Here is a 12,517-nt window from a genome sequence, read left to right as displayed (position 1 = left end):
CTCGCTTCCACCACACTGTCTAGTCCCCTTGTCTCAGTTCTAATCATATTTCTCTTTCCTCTTTCAGACTCTTTTCTAGACATCTCTAGAGAGGAAGCTAACCCTGGGGAAGGAGAAGAGAGCCCCTGGCTGCTCCAGGGGAAAAAGGGGACCCTGGGTACGATGATGTTGAACTCAGTGTCCCAGGAACATCCTCAGTGACTTTCTGGTGATGTAGTAATTGTGTTACATGAAAATTGCTCAAAGTGAAATATTCTAAATAAAGTAACTTTTTTTGCTTTGTTGGTAGTTTACCAAGTTCCATGTCAGATGCTTTTAGATGATTGGTTCTCAAACACCATTTTCCTCAAAGGAAATACACGATGAGTGCACTGCCCTCTTTTCTCACTTCCTTCAAAGGCTAATGAGGTCATGACTTTGCCTGGATCACAAATGCTCCAGGTCACTCTTACTTAGAAAAAGAGTCTAAACTAGGTCCACATTCACACCCCCCTTCCTAGCAAGATGAACTTCTCAACCAAAAACTATAGTCAGAACCTGAAAGTAGTGTTATTTTATTTGGTGGGAATGTTTAGGACTCCAGACACTGGAGACAGCATCTTAGTAACTCTGAGTAAACTGCTCCAAAAAGTCAGGAGAGGAAAGCAGGCTATACATGAGTTTGCAACAAAGGGAGCAGGCAGTCTGAAGATCAAAGATCAGGTACCAAGTTAGGGAATGTAACGTTCTATATATGGGAAGATGCAAGCCTCTGGACTCAGTGAATGCAATTCTTTCATATGCAGCTCAGCTATCTGGGGCCAACCTTGTTTCCTTGTTCACCTTAAGGAGTGGCAGATGGCTGCTTCTTGCATTCCCCAGCTCCTCAGCAATCACCATGGGGCGGGGGGGTGGGGGTGGAAGCATCCCCTGGATCAAAGTTTTGGGAGACCTCACTTACATTTGGAGGCCAGAAATCATTGATGGCTGTGATATTTCTTGTTTATTGATATGGCAAGAAATGTTTTTTCCATTCTTTTCTCTCCATCACTTCCTACTATTTCTTCAGGATGCTGCTATTTCTTGTCTCTCCAGTTATCTCTCCTTCTAAGTGACTTATATCCGCTTACATATCTCTTCCAGTTGATGGAGGGCATATTGGTGCTCACCTATACCCTGCATCCAGGTCGGACAGGAGGGCAAGAAAGACCTAACCAGATGGGATCTAGAAGAAGGGATGTAGACAGAATGATCAGGAACACTTAGCTACTTGTTTCAGAGATGTGGATGGAGGAGTCTGATATGACTAAACTCTTAAAGGAAGAATTTCAGACTAATGGCTTCTCTGAAAACATGCTGTTTCAAGATTGCCTTAATCTGGCTACTACTGAAAATATAAATATGATCCTGTGTGATTCCTCAGGGTAGAGAGAGCTGTCATGCAAGAGTGCCTAAGTAAAGATTACATTTACCCACGCACCCATCCCCCATTCCATTGTGGACATGTGGAGAAGCTGCTGTTCTAACATAAGACCTGAGAGTGGTGGCCTGGATGTGAGCTGAACCCACCCAGTTACTTTGTTGATGGCCTGCATGGAATCCAGGGCTCTGACCTACACTCATGCCTTCAGTCCTCATAGTTCTAGGCTGTGCCTGGGGATGGGTAGATGCCAAGGACGTCTCCCAGTGCAGCTCACATGGCCATTCACCATTGAGAATTGATGAAATAAATGACATTTGATGAAAGAAATAAATGATATCTGTTAGGTAGTTAGAATAGGACAAAAGAGTCCAGAATCAGTTCAGTTCAGTTTAGTCACTCAGTCGTGTCTGACTCTTTGTGACCCCATGAACTGCAGCACGCCAGGCTTCCCTGTCCCTGTCCATCACCAACTCCCAGAGTCCACCCAAACCCATATCCATTGTGTCATTGATGCCATCCAACCATCTGATCCTCAGTTGTCCCCTTCTCCTCCTTCCCTCAAACTTTCCCAGCATCACGGTCTTTTCAAATGAATCAGCTCTCCCCATCAGGTGGCCAAAGTATTGGAGTTTCAGCTTCAACATCAGTCCCTCCAGTGAACACCCAGGACTGATCTCCTTTAGGATGGACTGGTTGGATCTCCATGCAGTCCAAGGGACTCTGAAGAGTCTTCTCTAGTGCCACAGTTCAAAAGCATCAATTCTTCTGTTCTCAGCTTTCTTTATAGTCCAACTCCCACATTCATACATGACTACCGGAAAAACCAAGCCTTGAATAGACGGACCTTTGTTGGCAAAGTAATGTCTCTGCTTTTTAATATGCTGTCTGGGTTGGTCATAACTTTCCTTCCAAGGAGCAAGCATCTTTTAATTTCATGGCTGCAATCACCATCCGCAGTGATTTTGGAGCCCAGAAAATAAAGTCAGCCACCGTTTCCACTGTTTTCCTATCTATTTGCCATAAAGTGATGGGACCAGATGCCATGATCTTAGTTTTCTGAATGTTGAGCTTTAAGCCTACCTTTCACTCTCCTCTTTCACTTTCATCAAGAGGCTCTTCGTTCCTCTTCACTTTCTGCCATAAGGGTAGTGTCATCTGCATATCTGAAGTTATTGATATTTCCCCAGCAATCCTGATCCAGCTTGTGGTTCATCCAGTCCAGCGTATCTCATGATGTATTCTGCATAGAAGTTAAATAAGCAGGGTGACAATATACAGGATTGACATACTCCTTTTCCTATTTGGAACCGGTCCGTTGTTCCATGTCCAGTTCTAACTGTTGCTTCCTGACCTGCATATAGGTTTCTCAAGAGGCAGGTCAGGTGATCTGGTATTCCCATCTTTCAGAATTTTCCTCAGTTTATTGTGATCCATACAGTCAAAGGCTTTGGCATAGTCAATAAAGCAGAAATCGATGTTTTTTGGAACTCTCTTGCTTTTTCAATGATCCAGCAGATGTTGGAAATTTGATCTCTGGTTCTTCGGCCTTTTCTAAAACCTGCTTGAACATCTGGAAGTTTACAGTTCACATATTTCTGAATCCTGGCTTGGAGAACTTTGAGCATTACTTTACTAGCATGTGAGATGAATGAAATTGTGAGGTAGTTTGAGCATTCTTTGGCATTACCTTTCTTTGGGTTTGGAATGAAAACTGATCTTTTCCAGTCATAAGTTTTCCAAATTTGCTGACATATCGAGTGAAGCACTTTCACACCATCATCTTTTAGAATTTGAATTAGCTCACCTGGAATTCCATCACCTCCACTAGTTTTGTTCATAGTGATTCTTCCTAAGGCCCACCTAACTTCACATTCCAGGGTATCTGGCTCTAGGTGAGTAAGAATGATCACACATTCATGATTATCTGGGTCATGAAGACCTTTTCTGTACAGTTCTGTGTATTCTTGCCACTTCTTCTTGATATCTTCTGCTTCTGTTAGATCCATACAATTTCTGTCCTTTATTGACCCCATCTTTGCATGAAATGTTCCTTCGGTATCTCTAATTTTCTTGAAGAGATCGCTAGTCTTTCCCATTCTATTGTTTTCCTCCATTTCTTTGCATTGATCACTGAGGAAGGCTTTCTTATCTCTCCTTGCTATTCTTTGAAACTCTATATTCAAATGGGTATATCTTTCAGTTTCTCCCTTGCTTTTTGCTTCTCTTCTTTTCACAGCTATTTGTAAGGCCTCCTTAGACTGCCATTTTGCTTTTTTGCATTTGTTTTTCTTGGGGATGGTCTTGTACCCTGTCTCCTGTACAATGTCACGAACCTCCGTCCATAGTTCATCCAGCACTCTATCTATCAGATCTAGTCCCTTAAATCTATTTCTCACTTCCACTGTATAATCATAAGGGATTTGATTTAGGTCATACCTGAATGATCTAGTGGTTTTCCTTACTTTCTTCAATTTCAGTCTGAATTTGGCAATAAGGAGATCATGATCTGAGCCACAGTAAGCTCCCAGTCTTGTTCTTTGCTGACTGTATAGAGCTTCTCCATCTTTGACTGCAAAGGATAAAATCAGTCTGATTTCAATGTTGACCATCTGGTGATATCCATGTGTGGAGTCTTCTGTGTTGTCGGAAGAGGGTGTTTGCTATGATCAGTGCATTCTCTTGGCAGACCTCTGTTAGCATTTACCCTGCTTCATTCTGTACTCCAAGGCCAAATTTGCCTGTTACTCTAGGTGTTTCTTGACTTCCTACTTATGCATTTCTGTCCCCTATAATGAAAAGGACATCTTTTGGGGGTATTAGTTCTAACAAGTCTTGTAGGTCTTCATAGAACCGTTCATCTATAACTTCTTCAGCATTACTGGTCTGGGCTTAGACTTGGATTACTGTGATATTGAATGGTTTGCCTTGGAAATGAACAGAGATCATTCTGTCGTTTCTGAGGTTGCACCCAAGTACTGCATTTCAGACTCTTTTGTTGACTATGACTATGATGTCCAGAATGGCGGTGGCTAAAAGACAAGTAAGGGAAAAGCCCATGAAAATACAAAAGAGGAGGGACTGAGGACCAGACTGAAGACCTCAGGTAGAACAAACAGCACTCCTGGCTAGCCCAATTTACACAGGACAGGCCCAGGGAGAGGAGAAAAAAACACCTAAAAAGAGGAGCCAAAGGGCTCTCTCCTTCTCTGTCTATCTGCCTTTCTGCCTTCTTGCCTCTCTTCCTCTCTCCCTCTCTGCCTCTCTCCCTCTCTTCCATGCTCTCCCGTGCTCTCCTTCTCTCTCTTCTGCTTTCTCCCAGTCACTCTCTCTCTCTCTCTTTTCTTGTGTCTTTTGGATCGGAATGCCTTCATGCCTTAAGGATGTATTTTCCTTTATTTTCTAAATAAAACTGAGCTGTGACATGGCGCTATAACCCTGATCTGTCTGAGAGCTGTGACATAGTCTGACCGAGGGCTGGTCCGTTGCTTCAAATATTTGTTGTGATGAGACTGAACTGAAGAAATTACACACTAATGGCAATCCACTACAGCACTCTTGCCTGGAAAATCCCATGGACAGAGGAGCCTGATAGGCTACAGTCCACGGGGTCACAAAGAGTCAGACACGACTGAGCAACTTCACTTTCACTCACTGTCTGACATCTATGGTGCTGTGACTTGGATTTAACCTGGCTGAAACAACCTCAGCATGGACCCCACAAGGAGGAGGGAGGCTAAGCACAGCAGGAGCCCAACTTGGTGAAAGCTCCCGTGGTGGAAGTGGAACGGGGAGAAAACCCAGTACAGTGGAAGTGACAAGAAGCCTAGCATGCTGGAAACCAGGACAGTGAAAAAGGAACTCAGCAGAAAGCTCACACGGCTCAGTTTCCGATTCCAGAAGACCTTCAGTTAAGGTAGGAGGTCTTCACTCCTATGGCTGGAGGGACATATGCCTAACAAACTCTTAATTCCTTCACAGTCTCTCATTTCTTGTTTCCTTGAACCCCCTGGTAGCAGGCGAGTGGCAGTGGGCACAACTGAGGGACTCTGGAAAGGCTACTCCTTAGTATGTCCCAAAGGCTTCACTATCTGCTGAGCCCCAGTAGCTGTTACTCAAGCCAGTGGAGGTTCTTCTGTCCTCAATCTTTTTTGTGTCAAGGATCAGGCCAATGAAATCTGTGAGCACAGGTCAGGTATTTAGATTTTCCAGCAAGCTATGAAGGGGATTCCTTGGCACATTTTTTCCCACTGCTTTTTCCTCCTGTTCTTTAGCTCCTCTTTCCCAGGACTTGAGCCCAGACAAAACCCATGACACTTGGCTTCAGGACCTAATGAAGCTCAGGCTCTGATGTCTCATTGCAAAATTCAGTTAGAGACACAGCAACCGATAAGAGGTGGATTTGTTAGAGTTCAGAGAGAAGCACACTCCGCAGAGTGTGGGCCATTGCAGAGGGCAAGGGCTTCTGCCATGGAATGTGGTCTGGCTAGGTTTTGCAAGCTGAGTAAATTCATAGTTCATCCCAACCATTGGGGAACCACCCACTCTTCCATCCTTTGACAGTGCCTTGGAGCTGTCCTACCACCTCTGGGTATGTCATTTAGCTTACAGATTGGGGATTAAGGTTTACTTGAATTTGACTTGTTATTTTGGACCCAAATCCTTTTAATCAGTTTATGTTATGCCTTTGTGCTATGTCATTCTTTCAAAAGTTGTGCCCTGCCCCCTTCCCTCCTGTTTCATGCTCTTTTCCTGAGCTCTGTCCAGGCCCACAATGTTGCCTCCACAATCTTCTGGAGGGACAACCAGAAAATAGCTGGCTCTTGGAAGGAAAAGTTTCCTACAACATGTGCAACATCAGCATCTCTCAGTGAACCTGCTAGGGTGGGAGACAGGCAAACAATGCCTGCTAGAAGTCCATCTATTGGCATCCCTTCAAAGGCAATTGGGCTTCCAGGAATAATGTTTGCCACCTTGGGAGTTAGCCCTGCAGCCCGTTTGGGCCCAAACCCTTACCACGCTTCTCCTAAAGTTACAAACATATCGCTGGATCAAAACTCCACTCCACTTTTATGGAACATCTGCTCTGTTGCCTCTTACCAATTTGTTCTTAAGCCAATTACTAACTCCTACAGCCAGGACCCTGCCCCCTTGTAGGCAACATTGCTCCACTCAGCCTGTTATTACAATACTTAAATGCCCCTAACAGGGCCAGATAACCCACTCCTTTGTAATTACTTCTGTTATTACTTAAAGTGGGTCTATGACAATGAAATGTTTACCATTGGAGACACCCTAACCTGCTCTTATGGGGGACTAAGGGAGGAAATCAGTGACTTACAATTCCTTAGAGCAGTAAGAGGATCAGTTTCCCAGGCTCAGGGCACAGGCTTGGATTGTTTTCATCATGATATCTATTCCCATCTGTAGTGAACAAACTGGCAATGAGTTAAAATTACAACCCCTAAATCAAACCCAGCACTGGTCATGCTGGAGACCTTGGGGATGCCCAACTCCAGTCTAGGGGGTCTCAGGAGGTCATTCTGCCTTGATCTGCCTAGGGATCTGGTCCTTGAAAGGTTGTCATGGCTCAACCTGCTCAGGGATCTGCCAGTCCAGGGATCCCAGTAGGTCATCACACCTTGACCTGCAGGGACCCAATTCTAGGGAGGTCGACCTGCCTTGACCTGCCAGGGGATTCAAGCTGCAGGAGGCTGTCATGCCTCAGCTTGCCTGAGGATCTGCACCCTGACCTGGGGACTCCTGGTTCTCAGGTTGCAATAGTGCTGGGTATAATAAGTCTCAAAAAGACTCAGCCCTAAGGAAGTTCACCCATGGAAACAGTTCAATCGTGGAAATGGAAGGAAGCCTATTACTTGTGGGACTGTGCCCAGTCTCAGCTATAACTCAGCAACCCAATAAGAACCCCATTGCCTTTTTGGAAAGGCTAAAAGAGGCCCTCCAAAAGTTTACCAATTTGGACTTAGACTCTTATGAGGGACAGGTGATTTTAAAGGAAAATCCCTGTCCCAATGCACATCAGACATCAGAATAAAGTTATAACAGCTATAGCAGCAGGACCCTGCTGCCTCTTTAGATGAGATAGTCCAGACAGCCACCAATACCTTTTATAACAGAGAACAGGACAGGGAGGCCAAGGCCCAGGAGAGGGAAAAAAGGGAAGAGACAAGCCATGCCCAGATGCTTGCCACCCTCCAGGGAAGCCCTATGGCAAACCCCGAGTCCTTTAAGGACAAGGAAGGAGGTAAATGCCTAATCTGTAGACAGGCGGGGCATTGGGTCAAAGAGTGTCCCAACCATGACAAGTCTCCTAAAATGGCTTGCTACAAATGCCATCAACTGGGACATTGGGCGGCACTCTGCCTTTGGGACCCAAGAGGCTCAAGGTCAAGTGCCAAGCCTTCCCTCGCAATGGTTCAACAGGACTGAAGCGGCCCACTCCAGCCAGCCAGCCTGTCATAGATAACCATCATGGGGCTGCAGCCAAGGGTGTAACTGGATGTGGCATGTAGGACTGAGATTTCTTGGTTGATACAGGGACTACCTATTCTGTCCTGACCTCCTACTCCAGAGCCTTCTCCTCCCAAGCCTATATCCTTTTGGGTGCTACAGGACAAACAATTACAAAAGATTCACCTGAGCACTTTGTTACTAGGATGGACAAATATTTTCCCACCAGTTTCTAGTGGTCCCTGACTGTCCACCTCCCTTATTGGGAAAAAATCTCTCCCTGCTTTTGAAACCTTGCAGCTATTGCAGTCCTGATAGAAGATGCTTTAAAACTCTCTTTTGGGGGCAAACTAACTATTTTTTACCAGCCACCAAGTGAAAAAACTCCTAAGTGGAAGAGGCCATTTATGGATGTCTGATCAAAGAATCCTAAGATTATCAAGTAGTGCTGATGGAAAATCCAAACCTGACTATATCCTCTTGTGAGGTTCTTAAACCAGCCACCCTCTTGCCTACCCCCGAGGGCTCTCTCCCCTTTCACTCTTGCCTAGAAACCTTGGGCCACTGGACAAAACCCCAAGAGGGATTGTCAGAAGATCCTCTGACCAATCCTGAGGAAATCTGGTACACTGATGGAAGCAGCTTCATCTTGGATGGAAAAAGAAGAGCTGGATATGCAGTAGTCTCCAATTTTTAGATCAAAGAAGCTAAACCTTTGCCATCAGGGCAGAAAGCTGCAACATGCAATGCCAGTTCAACAAGGACATATAAAGCTACAGCTGACCATGGAAAATATCACTCACCCTTAGATGGATACCACTGTAAAGACTCTGAGGCCTGAAACTAGCAAGAGCGGGAGGCCCAATGCCCCTCAGCATCCCAGTTCAGCAGGAAGTAGCTAGAAAGACCTCAATGCCCCTATTCCCAAAGAATTGGGCCTCCCATCTCTTGGGTGGGGGGATGTTATGTAGTTAGAATGGGACAAAAGAGTCCGGAATGGTGGTGGCTAAAAGACAAGTAAGGGAAAAGTCCATGAAAATAGAACAAAGAAGGCTCTGAGGACCAGACTGAGGACTTCAGGTAGAAAAACAGCACTCCTGGCTAGCCCAACTTACATAGGACAGGCCCAAGGGGAAGAGAAAAAAAAACACACAGAAAGAGGAGCCAAAGGGCTGGGGGCTTCTCTCCCTCTCTGCCTCTCCCCTCTCTGCCTGTCTGCCTCTCTCCCTCTCTCCCATGCTTTCCTGCTCCCTCTCTCTCCCTTCTCTTCAGATCTTTTGGGTTGGCATGCCTTCATGCCTTGAGGATGTATTTTCCTTTATTTTCTAAATAAAACTGAGCTGTAACACGGAGCTGTAACATTGATCTGCCCGAGAGCTGTGACACAGTCTGTCCAAGGGCTGGTCCATCACTTCAGATTTTTGTTGTGACGAGACAGAACTGAGGAAATTACACACTCCCCTGACATATCCAACAAGAAATCCAGTGAACTCCAAGAAAACACAAATACGCTATTAAACAAATTCAGGTAGAGACTATGTGAACAAAACAAGGTTTTTTAAAAATTATTTATTATCATTATTATTGTTGTTTTTAATTTTTGGTTGCACTTGGTCTTTGTTGCTGCCACCAGCATTCTCTAGTTGTGGCAAGCAGGGGCTACTCTTCTTTGTGGCTTCTCTATACAGTGGCTTCTCTTGTTGCAAAGCACAGTTTCTAGACAAGCAGGTTTCAGTAGTTGCAGAACGCAAGCTCATATTTGTGGCTCAAAGGTCCTAGAGCATGGATTCAGAATTGGTTGTACACAGGCTGAGTTACTCTGTAGAATAAATTAAGGGTTTTTTTTTTTTCTTTACAGAGATAGAAATCATAAAAAAGAAAGCAAACAGGGAGTTTACTGATGGTTTAGTGGTTAGGATTCTATGCGTTTACTGCTGTGTCTGGGTTCAGTCCTGGTCAGGGAACTGAGATCCCTCAAGCTATGCAGTGAGGCAAAGGGGAAAAAAAAAAAGAAGAAGAAGCAAACAGAAAAGTGAACCAAACATAAATTCTGTTGTTTAAGATTACAGTGAATGAAATGCAACAAAATAAAAAATGCTACAGAGAGCATAAGCAAGAGCAGAAGACTCTGTAAGGCTGAAGACAAGACAATTGAATTACCCAGCCAGGGGACAAAGAAGAAAAAAGAACAAAAAAGTGTGAAAGAACCTGTGTGAACAATGGGATAACATTCACAGGAACAACATTATTGGAGTCCCAGAAGCAGAAAAGAGGGAGAAAGGGACAGAGACTGCACTTAAAGAAATACTACCTAAGATGGCAGAGGAATAGGACAGGGAGACCACTTTAATCCCCACAAATTCATCAAAAGAACATTTAAACGCTGAGTAAATTCCACAAAACAACTTCTGAATGCCAGCAGAGGACATCAGGCACCCAGAAAAGCAGCCCATTGTCTTCGAAAGGAGGTAGGAAAAAATACAAAAGACAAAAAAAAAAGAGACAAAATAGGTAGGGATGGAGCTCCGTCCTGGGAAGGGAGTCTTAAAAAGAGAGAAGTTTCCAGACACCAGGAAACACTCTCACTGCCGAGTCTGTGGTGAGCCCTGGAACCACAGAGGGCAACATAACTGGGAGGAAAAATAAATAAATAATGAAAACCCACAGATTATGTGCCCAATGGCAATTCTCCCAGCGGAGAAGCAGCACAGATGCCTGCAGCCGCCACTAGCAAGAAGGGGCTGAGCAGGGAGGCGCAGGCTGCATTGCTTAGAGTAAGGACCAGGCCTGAATCTGAGGGAACTAACTTGGGCTAGCAAACCAGACTGTGGGATAGCTACAACTCAAAAAGCCCTAACCTAAGACACTGCCAGGCCCACCCACAGAACAAAGGACTGACTAGAGCTACGCGAAAGGCCCTAACCTAAGACACCATCAGGCCCACTCACAGAACAGAGGACTAAACAAAGCTAGCTGGCTGCAGACCATCCCCCTCTGGTGACAACAGCCAGAGCCGGAAGGGGGCAATCGCAGCCCCAGAGAAACATTATCTACCAAGCTGCAAGCATGCTTCTTTGCTAACTAAGACTTCTTGGGGTTCTGGACAGTCAACATCTGCTTGAGAAGGTGCTCCAGTTGTACACCCAGAAAACCGAGCAGCAGGGACAGGGAAGGCGATAAGTCGCAGCAACCACGCTCACCAAACACCTCATCACCTGAGCTGCTCGGACCTGGGAAGGGCACAGAAAGCAGGCCCAACCGAGTCTGCACCTCTGAGGACTACCTGAGTGCCTGAACCTGAGTGGCTTAAACCCGGAAAGTGCATGCAGCCCAGGGCTGGCCTCAGATTGTTCCCGGTGGAGCAACCTAGAATCTGAGCAGTGTGGGCAGGGAGGGCACATGCGCTGTGAGCGGAGGCAGGCCCAGTGTGGCTGCAACACCTGAGCACACGCCAGTGTTATTTCTTTACACCATTCTTCCCTCCTCACAGCACGACTGAACAAGTGAGCTTTAAAAAGTGTCCACCATGGCCCCCTTGTGTCAGGGCAGAAATCAGACACTGAAGAGACCAGCAAACAGAAGAAGCTAAAACAGAGGGAACTGCCTTGGAAGTGACAGGTGAAATAGATTAAAACCCTGTCGTTAGTACCAACTACATAGGAAGGGGCCTATAGATCTTGAGAAATATAAGCTGGACCAAGGAACTATCCGAAAATGAACTGACCCCACACTGCCCATAACACCACCAGAGAAAGTCTTAGATATATTTTTACTATTCTTACTATCATTCTTTTTTTTTTAATTTTATTATTTTTTTTTATTTTAAGTCCTCTATTACAGGAACACATCCCTGAGCTTCAATATACAGTCTGCCAAAAGTTACTCCAAACCCACTGACATCTCATAACTCATTACTGGACACTTCATTGCACTTCAGAGAGAAGAAATCCAGCTCCATCCACGAGAACACCGACACAAAATTCCCTAAACAGGAAAACTTGACAAGCCACTGATACAACCCCACCAACAGCAAAGAAACTCCACAATTAAGAGAACTCCACAAATTGCCAGAATACAGAAAGGCCACCCCAAACGCAGCAATATAAACAAGATGAAGAGACAGTGGAATACCCAGCAGGTAAAGGAACAGGATAAATGCCCACCAAACCAAACAAAACAGGAAGAAATAGGGAATATACCTGATAAAGAATTCTGAATAATGATAGTGAAAATGATCCTAACTCTTGAAATCAAAATGGAATCACAGATGAACAGCCTGGAGACAAGGATTGAGAAGATGCAAGAAAGGCTTAACAAGGACCTAGAAGAAATAAAAAAGAGTCAATATATAATGAATAATGCAATAAATGAGATCAAAAACACTCTGGAGGCAACAAATAGTAGAATAACGGAGGCAGAAGATAGGATTAGTGAGGTAGAAGATAGAATGGTAGAAATAAATGAATCAGAGAGGAAAAAAGAAAAATGAATTAAAAGAAATGAGGGCAATCTCAGAGACCTCCAAGACAATATTAAACGCCCCAACATTTGAATCATAGGAGTCCCAGAAGAAGAAGACAAAAAGAAAGACCATGAGAAAATCCTTGAGGAGATAATAGTTGAAAACTTCCCTAAAATGGGGAAGGA

The 12,517-nt window shown here is 44.7% G+C and overlaps 1 protein-coding gene and 1 pseudogene across 1 annotated transcript in view; one reads left to right on the top strand and one right to left on the bottom strand.

Annotated features, from left to right (window-relative positions):
• The window catches only part of LOC138077993 (antigen WC1.1-like), a 46,757-nt pseudogene extending 46,545 nt beyond the window's left edge, over positions 1-212 (top strand).
• LOC138078778 (deleted in malignant brain tumors 1 protein-like) overlaps positions 1-12,517 on the bottom strand; it is a 373,461-nt gene that overhangs the window by 234,030 nt on the left and 126,914 nt on the right.

Source organism: Capricornis sumatraensis, chromosome 4 (assembly GCF_032405125.1).
Source record: "Capricornis sumatraensis isolate serow.1 chromosome 4, serow.2, whole genome shotgun sequence".
In the NCBI taxonomy this organism is placed as follows: Eukaryota; Metazoa; Chordata; class Mammalia; order Artiodactyla; family Bovidae; genus Capricornis; species Capricornis sumatraensis.
Note: the sequence above shows the minus strand (reverse complement) of the source record. Positions and strands in the feature narration are given on the sequence as shown.